Source organism: Zeugodacus cucurbitae, chromosome 4 (assembly GCF_028554725.1).
Source record: "Zeugodacus cucurbitae isolate PBARC_wt_2022May chromosome 4, idZeuCucr1.2, whole genome shotgun sequence".
Lineage (NCBI taxonomy): Eukaryota > Metazoa > Arthropoda > Insecta > Diptera > Tephritidae > Zeugodacus > Zeugodacus cucurbitae.
Window position 1 is genome coordinate 62,411,101 of NC_071669.1, and position 12,384 is coordinate 62,423,484.

Consider the following 12,384-nt stretch of genomic DNA (forward strand, 5'->3'; position numbering starts at 1 on the left):
GCTTACCCAACGAGCAATCAATAGGTGACAGTACGAATTGTATAAAATGGATTTGATAAAGAGTTCTTAAATAAAATTATTTATACAAAATATATATATTTTCTTCAATCGGTAATATCAAGAACCCTTCAGATTCTAAATTTGAGAACACTGGCTTGACCTGCATCAATATTAAACAGTATAGTCGTCTTCGTTTCGCCACTTAACTGCTCGTTTAGTTCGTACTCTACGCTCTTGTAACGCTTGTGAGAGCAATGTCATATTTGCTCAGTTGAGCTCAATACAAGAGAGTATGTAGATGCCTCATTACATTGCTATATTCCACTTGGCACTCTCTGAGGACTGATCAATCGACAACTGTCAGCTTCGATATACATTCAGTTCTGTCATACTCTCTACTCTTACAACACTTAATAAATAACTATCCGATAAATTGATCGAAAAACTAATTTCTAATATTGCTTACTGGGTATGGGCCATTAGCGAAGCCTATCACCGTGTTAATACAATACATATTTGCATAGAAATCAAAAAAATCCCATTATACAAATTTTTTCCTAATGCCTCAATGATTTATGTGAAGATTTATTGCGAAGGCGAGCTCTTTTTAATCAGATATTGAAATGCAATTTATTTATATGTTGGTAAATAAATAGGCGGAACGAAAGTTCGAAATTTCGGACACTTGTTGCTTTCACAGTGATTAGGGTTATCGCTCAGCAGAGCCGAAAAGCTTGATTGATCTCCATGTCGAATATGGTAGGAAGCTGAAACGTTTTCGGGTGTAAATAATTCCAGTATTGGAGGTGTTTAATATTTTAGAGTGCCACATGGGTGTCAAGTAGTACATGGTTTTAGCGCTGGCTTATTAGTTCTTATAGCAATTTTATCTGTTAAACATGAGACTTACACTTAGTACACTCTACTATGAAGATATTTGTGTTTCGGTGATGGAATCTTTGAAGAGATTATGTTTATTTGGGATTTGCACATTGAGCTTTTCAACAACTTTTCGAAAAGGGTTTTGTTATCAAACCTATTTGACATGGAAATTCAACGGTCACAGTAGCAGTTTAAAAAGAGTTGTGAATTAGAAATTCCATACTGATAGTATAAGCTATTTAGTGACGTCACTCTAGCAAACAGTGTCGAATGTGAATATTACAAATTTAACAATAAATTTCATATCAAACCATATTGACGCTGTAACAGTTGTACCCTGTAGCAATTCTTGTTAAACTAATTATTCAAAATTTTGCTGAGGGCTTTTTTCTCTCTTTCGCTTTCACAAATGATTTGCAGACAATCCAACTGGAAGCCCACACAAGCAAGTATAACAAGTATCGCCTGCCGACAGTCACTCCGTGTCCAAATACTATTCATTCATTTAAGCTTTAATTCCTTTTATTGCGAGTACTTTTTGTAAGGCGCATTCAGCTACAAAGCAAATGGTCGAAGGCAAGCAAATACACGAAAATTCAAATTAGTGCTGCTGCTTTCTTTTTGACTTCTGACTACTTGATAGCCATTTTGCAAAAGCTTAAATACACTAAGCAAAGTAGGATATAAGCTTATTTTAAAGCAGATAGTAAGCAGCGAATGCTGACTAAAGCAAATATTTCCCTATTACACAGCATACAAATTGCTTTTAGCAGTGGACGTGTCGTATAAAATGTTGAAGAGCAGAGAATTTGATAAAAAACAAGTAAGGAAGGGCTAAGTTCGGGTGTAACCGAACATTTTATACTCTCGCAATTTATTTATTTAACTTTATTTATATTATATAATACACAATTTGACCCACATATTCGTCATATATATTGTATAAAGTCCATTGAAAGTAGGAAACCCTAATATTAGGCTAGAAGCAATGAGGTCCTCATGTTCGATATATGGGACCTTGAAAACCTATGATCCGATTTTGGCGATTTTTAGAATGGGGCTGCCACACTATAAACGTAGTATTTGTGCAAAGTTCTGCACCGATATCTTCATTCGTGCTTACTTTATATATTGTAAAGTAAACGATTCAGATTGTCTTCAAAGTTCTGGTATATAGGAAGTAGGCGTGGTTGTGAAGCGATTTGGCCTATTTTCACAACATATCATTGGGATGTAAGGAAATTATTACAAACCAAGTTTCATTGAAATCGGTCGAGTAGTTCCTGAGATATGGTTTTTGACCCATAAGTAGGCGATGCCACGCCCATTTTCCGTTTTATAAAAAAATCTGAGTGCAGCTTCTATCTGCCATTTCTTCTGTAAAATTTAGTGTTTCTGACGTTTTTCGTTAGTGAGTTAACCCACTTTTAGTAATTTTCAACCTAACTTTTGTATGGGAGGTGGGCGTGGTTATTATCCGATTTCAACTATTTTCATAGTGTTTGGTGGGGTACGTAAGAGAATCGATTGCAGAAAGTTTGGTTTATATAGCTTCATTGGTTTGCGAGATATATACAAATAACCGATTTGGGGGTGGGGCCTTGCCCACATCCCCAAAGAAATTACATCCAAATATGCCCCTTCCTAGTGCGATCTTTTATCCCAAACAGTTTTATTTGCTGTTATAACTTTATTTATGGCTTAGTTATGACACTTTATGTGTTTTTGGTTTTCGTCATTTTGTGGGCGTGGCAGTGGACCGATTTTGCCCATCTTCCAACTGAACTTTCTTATGGTGCCAAGGAACACGTGTTCCAAGTTTCATTAAGATATCTCAATTTTTACTCAAGTTATCGCTTGCACGGACGGGCGGACGGAGGGACAGACGGACGGACAGACATCCGGATTTCAACTCCACTCGTCATCCTGATCATTTATATATGTATATATAACCCCATATCTAACTCTCTTATTTCTTGGCGACACAAACAACCGTTATGTGAACAAAACTATAATACTCTGTGCAACATGTTGCGAGAGTATAAAAAATGTTGAAGTATATTAAATTTCGGTTCGTAGCATACGAAAGAGGAAGTAAAAGCTGATGAAAGAGAAGAGAGAATAAAAAAAACGTTTGCTTTAGTTTGACTTAAAGTGCTTCTTCTTTTGTGTGTGCTCTGCTTCGTGTTGCTATGGATTTACTATGTGGGATGCTGAAATTGACCACGGAATATGCAACGTTGACAAGTAGTACTTCAACCTTATGACTTAAACAATTATTATTAAGTAGCTATTTAAGATCTTAGAAATATACAGATTTAATAAAATGTTGGAAAATGCTTCGTTCAATTGTATAATACTTCATCAAAGTTTTTAAATTTAACAGCTTTGTGGTAGTAAATTTTCAGTTACTACAAGTATAATACAATATTTTTGATATAGGGTAGATATTTGGAGGTATAGAATATTCTAACAGTCAAACCAGCTGTCAAATTGAACACATGTTTTTGACATTAAATAAAATTGCATTACACTACTTTGATCTAAGCTGATAAATCAGTTACGGATGACAACTTGGAAATCAGCAAACGGTTGGACGGTTGAACGATTGGATAAAGTTTGTCACGATGAAAAAAATTTAATGAAAAATTGCTTCATCTACAAAAAAAGACACCCTCTAAATATGCAGGCATCAACATTAAGTGCAACACTATTATTTCAAACCTTTTTAACAAGCTTTTAGTCTGTAATTCTACAGATAATCACGTATGCACTTTGTTTACTAACATCCGCAATAAATAGGAGCAAGCAGATAGGTACATCCGATGGTTAAAACTGCGCTTCATTATGATTTAAAGCGGATAATTCAAAGCATTTAAAATACGCAGCTCACTAAGTGGCAACTATGGTGGATGCTATAATGCGCTTTTTGCAACCATCCTGTGTGTTTTCATTTCTTAAGTGATTATTTTTACTTGCTCTATTCGCCTATTTTAAGCTATAAAAAGTTGACAGCAAACATATATTTTGCTTATAATAACATTTAAGTAGGTTAAAGCTTATTTAAATAAATGTAAACTGTGGTAAGTAAGCGTGGAAGAGTTACAAACCTGCTAATGGGGCTAAAACTAATAGTTTACAGCTAATATATGTATGCTTATTAATTAGCGTTTGCGGATAGAAATTAAATCAGGAAGGCTTTATGAAAATCTGAGTAGAGTTCCCAGAAACCTGAAGCACTGAGTTGCAATTAGCTAATATTAAGCGAAATCTATTGGCATACGTACGTATATAAGCTAGTCTTTAATAATCCCTTTTTTGCGCTAATACAAAACTTATAATGGAAAACAGTAATAGTAAATGCTGTAAAAGGGATAGTCCCGGAAGATTTTTGAGCTGGTTCCAAAATAAGTTTAAAAGTTCGTAAAACTTCATAACGAGAATGGATAAAAAAATTTCGTTGTCTATGCTAAATGAATCATTACTACCGATTCTCTAACGACTGAGCTCATAACTAAAACATGACTTGGCTTGGTAAATCCACTTCAGTGATAACTGACAGTCCCCTTTTCTATGATCCCTCCAGCAGGAACCCTTTGTCTTTACTGAGTTACAATTCACCCTCGTAAAAAGCGTTCAATAATACATTCACGGACCTATTGTGGTCCTCAATATGTGGCCCTGGATATAAGTCAACATTATTGCAAAATATACATATATATCACATATTTCATTTTATCAAAGTTTGGAAAAGGTCAGAACTTTGATATATCTTTATATTTTTTTACTTTATTATATAATCAAAACGCCAGAAATTTTAAAATATAGATGGTACAGGTCTGCACTCAGACTGGTATAGAGTATGGTATAGGCGTGGCATTGTCAGCTTATGGGTCGAAAACCATATCTCAAGAACTACTCGATCAATTTCAGAGGAATTCAGTTTGTAAACTTTTCTTAACATCCGAATACCACAGTTTGAAAATGCTTGATATCGGCTCACAACCACGCTTACTTTCCTTATAATACAATTTTGAAGTCCATCTGATTCGTTCATTTTACAATATATAAATTAAGCCCGTCTAAAAATCCCCCCAATAGGATTATAACTATATATGACCTGAGTGAGGACCTGAGTGTTTGTGATTATAGGTAAATCTCTCAGATATTTTCAAGAAATTCAGAGAAGATGATTTCTTAAAATACTCTGCCTCCAACTATGAGGTAAATAGGGTTCGTCTAGCCTCAATATACCTGAAGTACAGTTTTTCAAACATCCGACGGACTTTATCGGTTAATATGTGAGATATGTCAAAATTAGTTGAACATATAATCTTGGATATAATGTAACTTGGTGGCAAAAATTGTTGAAATCTGTACAGAAATTATACCAGTATACCCCATATACGATATATAATGATTTTCATTATTCTAGTGGCCATTATGCCGAATCCTATATTCGAATTTGAGTTGTGTGTAATCTTAATAATATTAAACATGTAAATTGCTGGAGTATAAAATGTTCGGTTGTATGCGATCCTAACTCTTTCTCATTTCTTTTGTACCTAATTTTTCCCAATACGCTTGGTGTAGCCCCAACCTCAATAATGCTACTTTTTAGATTTAATTTATATGCTCATTAATATCGATTTCATATTATCGTTTCATATACCATAAATGACCTAAATGCAACAAATATTCCAAGAATTTTTCCACTTGCATGTATTTATCCGCTGCGAAAGTTGTAAACAATCCTTTTCTCCAATCCGCGTTTACCGTAAAATATAAATAATCTCGCTAATCATTTATACACTGTGGGAGCAACCCGAAAAACGGAAGTGGGCGTAGGAGTAGGAGTAGGAAGCGAAAAGGTGAGCACATTACACACATTTTTCAACGTTTTGACTTAAAGCTGATGCGCAAACCTGATGGGAATAGCAATAACGAAAGAACCTTTGGGTAAACGCGCCAACGCAAAGCCACCGTGACATTTCAGATAAGAAAATGTGAAAAAGGGAAACACATAAATCACATTTTGGTGATACGTTAAATGGTTTAGTAAATTAATGAGGCTACTTAAGGCTTGTAGTTACGCGCCATACAAGTAATCGAAATCATTTCTGTAGAAATTGAAGTAAAAAATAAATATTATTAATTCTGTTTGGTAAATATTTTTTCACAAATTTTCCTACAAATTACATTAAAGTGCATAGAGGCTAATAACAAGAAATTATATAACACAGCTGATACTTGTGGGACTTCGCCGTTCCTTTGAGTCTGCGCTAAATTGAAGGAAACCAAGCAACAGAAATGAGTGAAGAAATATATTTTGTTGTAACAAAGAAATCCTGTAAATACCTCATAATGTTGTGGATTTTCATAAAATACCGACATTCACGCTGATGAGATTGTAGCGAGCCTTTATGCGCCGCTAATATGACACTAGAATCTGCCAGAAGCCGCATTGCCTACAGAGCAACTAGTCAGCAGGTCTTTTATGGCATATTAGTGTGGGCAAAATGGCCATCATTAATCATGTATTTACCAACAAAGTGGCTACTCACGCACACACTTTTATTTATATTGACTCAACAGAAATGATTGTCTTCATGACCTGTCAGCATAATAAGCGAATTGAAATAGGGTCGTGGCAAGACAAATGAGTGAGGACGCATAAACAGCATTATATATACATACATATGTCAGTTGAACTGCATAAAAAGCACAATCATTAATATAAAGAGGCAGAGTTGATTTGATTGTATGTATGTCCATATCCATATACTGTGGCTACCATTCTCTTAAGAAATCCAAACAACTAAACACTGCATATAAATGAAATATATATTTATGTCAACATATAGTCACAGTTGTGTTTGGCAGAGAAAATAAAAATTATTTCGCTTTCACGCGTTTGCTTTTCGCTGCAAGCTATAAAAATGCTGCATTCCTTTTGTCCAGAGATAGCTCTTTGCGAGGCGTGGTATTTGCTTTGCTAGATAGTATGTATGTATATATAAGCGTTGCAGTGCTTAGCTAAATAGCTCTTGATACGTGACTAATAACGCAGCGAGTTGATAACGCGTATTATTAATTGTAGCGCTATGAAATTTTAAAAGTGGAATATAAAAAGTGAGCTATAATTAATGAAATATGGGAGGGCAATGTTCGAACGGAACTGCTGTATAAACTAAGTAAATACTAGCAAAAAAACATTGTAAGACTATTATTTATTAGTCAAAATAATTTCCATATACACTGCGTTGGTCAGGGTGTACATGGCGTATACGTAACTTATATTCATGGAACCATAATTTTATTTTTTATATTCTCGCAACAATGTTGCATGGTAACAAAGTTGCTAAAAGAGTATTATAGTTTTGTTTACATAACGGTTGTTTGTGAGTCAATAAACAAAACGAGTTAGATATAGGGTGTCATAACTAAACCGTAAATAAAGTTATAAAAATAAAATTATGTACAAAAGATCGCACTAGGAAGGGGAATATTTAGATGTGGGTCCGCCTCCAAATAGGTTATGGGTCAAAAACCAAGTCTCAGATACTATTCAAACGATTTCAATGAAATTCAGTACATAATGTTTTCTTGACATCCTGATAACACGTATGAAAAATGGGCGAAATCCGTTGACAACAGCGCCAACTTTCCATATAACTAAATTTTGACCTTACACATATACTGTATTTGAAGTATGGCACCACTTGAGGAAAAATTGTCGAAATCTGGACTATAACTTTTCAAGACCCCGGATATCGAACATGAAGAACTCAGTGCCTATGAGTAATTTTTCATCGAAAATATCGGTAAATCTCTCAGTTATTTTAATTCAATTCAGAGGAAATCTTTTTCTTCTATTAGTGGGTCTCTGTACCAAAAATGGCTAAAATCGGGTAATAACTTCTAACATAGATCCCTTATACCTAATTGCAGGGTTTTCAAAAATACGATAGGCTTAATAGCTTATAAATCGGTTAATATGTGCGATATCTGAGCAAAATTAAGTGAGCATGAGTAGTCTAGCATACAGCTTACCTTGGTGGTGAAAATGAGTGAAATCGGTTTAGGAATTACTTCAGCACTCATATATACATATATGATTTTCGTTATTGGACTTTATGCCGAATATATTGGTCAAATTGTGTGGTTAGGGGTAGTCAGGATTAAAATTTTTTTTTTTTTTTGCATTTTTGTTAAGTGTAATATCTTACAAATATTCTCTGAAAATTTAATTTTTTTTATTTAAGTTGATCCGATAATAAAGATCGCTCGGGCGCTCCAAAACGCTCGGGTGTAACTTTAAATGCGTTTTCCTCAAAACTATGTAACTCAAAAACAGCTCAGTAGATTTTGATGAAATTCATACAGCTTTTAGAATACATAATTAACTCAGGCCTGATCGAAGGATTTTTTTTAATTTCGATTTTTTAAGATCAACCCGAATATTACTTTTGTGAAATAACATGATTTAACAGCAAAAAAAATTACTGAAAGTTCTAATTTATTCGAGTCTTTGACTACCCCTAACCCCTTAATAAAACTATATCAATAAATTGCGAGAGTATAAAATGTTCGGTTGCACCTGAACTTAGCCTTTCCTTACTTGTTTTATTACAGATTTGTGTCTATTTACTCAAAATAAATAAGAGGAATCGATGACTGAATGAAAATATACTTGCATTCACAAACACTGTCACTAAAGCAAAACTCGCCTTTATTATGTATTTATAACGATATCGCAATACAATAAATCACCAGACAGGAATTATAGATTATTGAATATTTGCATAGTAAATATATAACGGTTCTTTATTTAAAAAGCAGACTGTTAGCAAATAACTGTAAACTTTTTTTTGGAATTTTCTCATATTTATTCTTTATTTTGTAGAGACCTACATGGCGTATACGTAACATGGCGTATACTCATTGGAATATTAGTGAAATATTTTATTATTAAATTGTATGAAATGGCTCTATTTGCTAATTTAAACTGTATTTAGAAAAAAAAAGTACCATCATTAGCTTTAATTGCAAACACTCTCCTACAGTGACATCCACTACTAAGCCATAAAGCAATTTAATCTAATACTAATTGAATATGTCACTAGCGAGCAATTAAATTCTTTTAAACATGTGACAGCTGTTGATCTCACACAAATTCTATGGGCCTTAATGGCGCTTAAGTTTGCCGCCGTGTTATTGTTACTCACACTCAAACACTCAACCAAATTTACATAGACTGTTGTCTACCGTATTTTAGCGTCTCAAGCTTTAAAATATATAACAGCACAAAGTAATTATAACGGCGCAACGTATTTGTAATAAGATGCTTTTTAAGAAATGTGTGTGATGCACAACAAGCAAACGCACAAATATATTAATTATTTCATATATTTTGTAATGAATGCGGCCAATTCGTTGCGCAGAAAGTTCGGTGCTTATGTATATGTGCGATATTTGGTAGGCATGTGTATATGTTTTAGCTGTATATACTCCGTAGGAAATGCGAATGTTAACATGAAGCTGATTATCCATTCAGTAGGCACTTTGTCGCTATTATTATTGCTGAATTTTTGAATTATTCAGTTGATACCGACGTAGTATAAAAACAAATAATTTTTAAATGGTCTTAAGAATTATACAAAATACGCCCACAATATGTTTCGTTGAAAGACACATCGAAATTAGTTGTCCAAAGTCATGACATGAAGCCACTTTATACCAAAAAGTCATACAAAACACTACACCAAAGTGATAGCTTGGAGATACTCGATACTAGGTGTCCTTCCGGTAGCTTACCAGCGGCGATAATTTCATTACATACAGTGCGGCAATGAAATCTAATTCTGTCAGCATTAAATATGATTATTAAATTTTTTACTCATCCCTTATTACCTACTGTTCATGTGCTCTGGGTGAGCTATACTCATATATATATGTATGTGTAAATATATAATGTAAAAATTTTAATTAAATGAGTTTCATGAAGTATCACACTCGCGGAATGTGCTAGTTGACATATCTTTGGCATTGTTTCAAAAGTTATTTTGTATGCGGGGGAGCAGTGGGTATTTCGCTAAAACTTCTAATTAAATAAGCAGTTATAGGTTATGAATTAGGCGCATTTATTACAGCAGCTGTTTGTTGTATGTGGGAGTGATAAATGCTGCTTTGACTTCTGAATGACTGAAACTCCGTATGTGGGTATTATTAGGCAGCCTACCTTAAATTTACGTAGGTGTAAAAGGTACTTTAAAATTGATTACACTGCATATATGTAATGTCTGTATATTTATATACCGTTTGTGAAATTAAATGAGTGAAATTCGTTGGCTATTCATCCATAATAAAATAGTCGACAACACATATTTGCTAAAGCCATTCACTTTGTAGCATATTGTGCTCGAAATGTTAATTAACAAATTGAAATTTGCACATTTGCATATTTTCCACAATTGTGGGCAGATTATATGAAATAAGAGCGCAGATTATTATTATGCATAAATATGAGTTTACTTTGCTTCCGGGATTAATTAATAAATATATGCAATATTTTTCAGGTATATTATTTGCTATTTTGCTGCAACTGACTAACGATTTGCTGTTGTATAGAATATGAGCTCTCGCTAGTATAACTCTTCTCCTAAAGCTGGTAGATATGTTTACATGATTCCTCACTATTTATTTATTTGATACAATTTATCGATCAATATGGCAACTCCACGTAGATGGTGAGACATTCACCGTTCGGCATGTCGTGCCAGCTTAAAGTATTCGTAGAACCAATTTGATTTGACATCTTCTAGAAAATAAAAATCCCTTTAAATACAATAAATTTGTAAGTAAACTGAATTCTTGATAAATTTCAAACTTGGCAGTTGTGTCATTGAACTTTTGCAATTTTATTACTGACTGGGCTTTTAATATGTTATTGTTATTGGAATTCACGTACCAAGCAAAAGAGAAATAGAAGTCTTAAGGATGGAGTAAGACATATTTTATTCTTATTTTGCATTGCTACATAATTTTCAGGGATTGAAAAGGTTGCTACAACACAAAAAAGGAGACAATAAAAACAAAAGCAAAGTGTAAATAAATTGATAGCCAAATAATTTATCATTCGAACTTGCTGCGCGGAAAATAACCGCATTTATGATGAGAAATTGTATGCCGTTATTCAATTTGCGAGCAAATCAAAATGGGTATGTTTGCATAAGTACATACTGACAAAATATATATATTTGTAGTAGTGATTGTGGAGCCGGCTGTAGTGTGGGTACGTACTAGTATTTGGTAGCAGCTATGAAAGCAGCCCGAAAAATACGGTAACGAAAAAAAATACAAAAACATGTTGTTTTTGGTAGTTCTATCGTTTATCAAATGCCTCAGCGCTTCGTGCGAGCTTACGTAATGTAAAAGTTATTGAACCAATGTCCTAGTGAACTATCTGCCATTCATCTCACTCCTTGCGGTTTTGAATGACTAGTGCTTTGTAGAGAATTATGCGTTGAAATAAGCGGAAATGAAGAGTGTGCTTACCCTGATCCCTTATAAGAACAAAAACTTACTAGTGGAAACTTAAATGCAACAAATGCCGTAGTAAAAGAGAATATCTGAATTTAAAGAATAACTTATAAAATATTATTTCAAGCATATGCTTGTTTGTATTGCGCAATATAATATTATTGCTTTGGTTATTCACTTATTTGCATGCAAATTATATAGCACTGCGCTAATGGCATACTTATGCTTGCCCAAAGGGCTGTTGTATGGGAATTTATACAATTTTTGGTAAATATTTTATGCAAATATATACAAATCACTGACACATTTTTGTTAAGTAAATAGTAGTTGATAGGGTTTAGAATTTAAATTGTTTAAAGTCGATGTGTAACCCGAAGTTACTTATACGCAGTGGTGCTTTTTTAAATTTTCTATATTGGAATGAAAAAATATATTTTTTTGCATTTTTTATAAATCAGGTGCACTATTTCTACAACTTTGCTTCCGCCGTTTTCCAATAGATGTCTCTAGGGTCAAGCACTGGTCGATTAAATCGATTTTTTTTATATCGATCGATCAACATTAACCCAACAAAATATTTGTAGAGATCTGTTTGCATCCCAAACTTATTCTCAACTGATAATGTCACTTTTTGAGCCGAATTCTCGACATTTGCGGGAAATTTTGCTTCTCTCTTTTAATTCCAAGAAAAGTGCGGCTGAGGCTCATCGACATTTATAACCTTTTTTATACAAAAAAAAAAAAAAACTTAAATTAAAAAAAACGGCGGAAGCAAAGTTGTAGACCTATTAAATCACTGTCACATTTTTATTAAGTAAATATGAGTTGAGAGAATTTAAAATTGGTTTATTTTTAAAGTTTCTGCGAAATTGGTAAGAAGTTGCTCATACGCAGTGGTGCTTTTTTAAATCATATATTAGGTTGGCAAATATCTCTTCCGCCTTTTTGTCTTTAGAATTT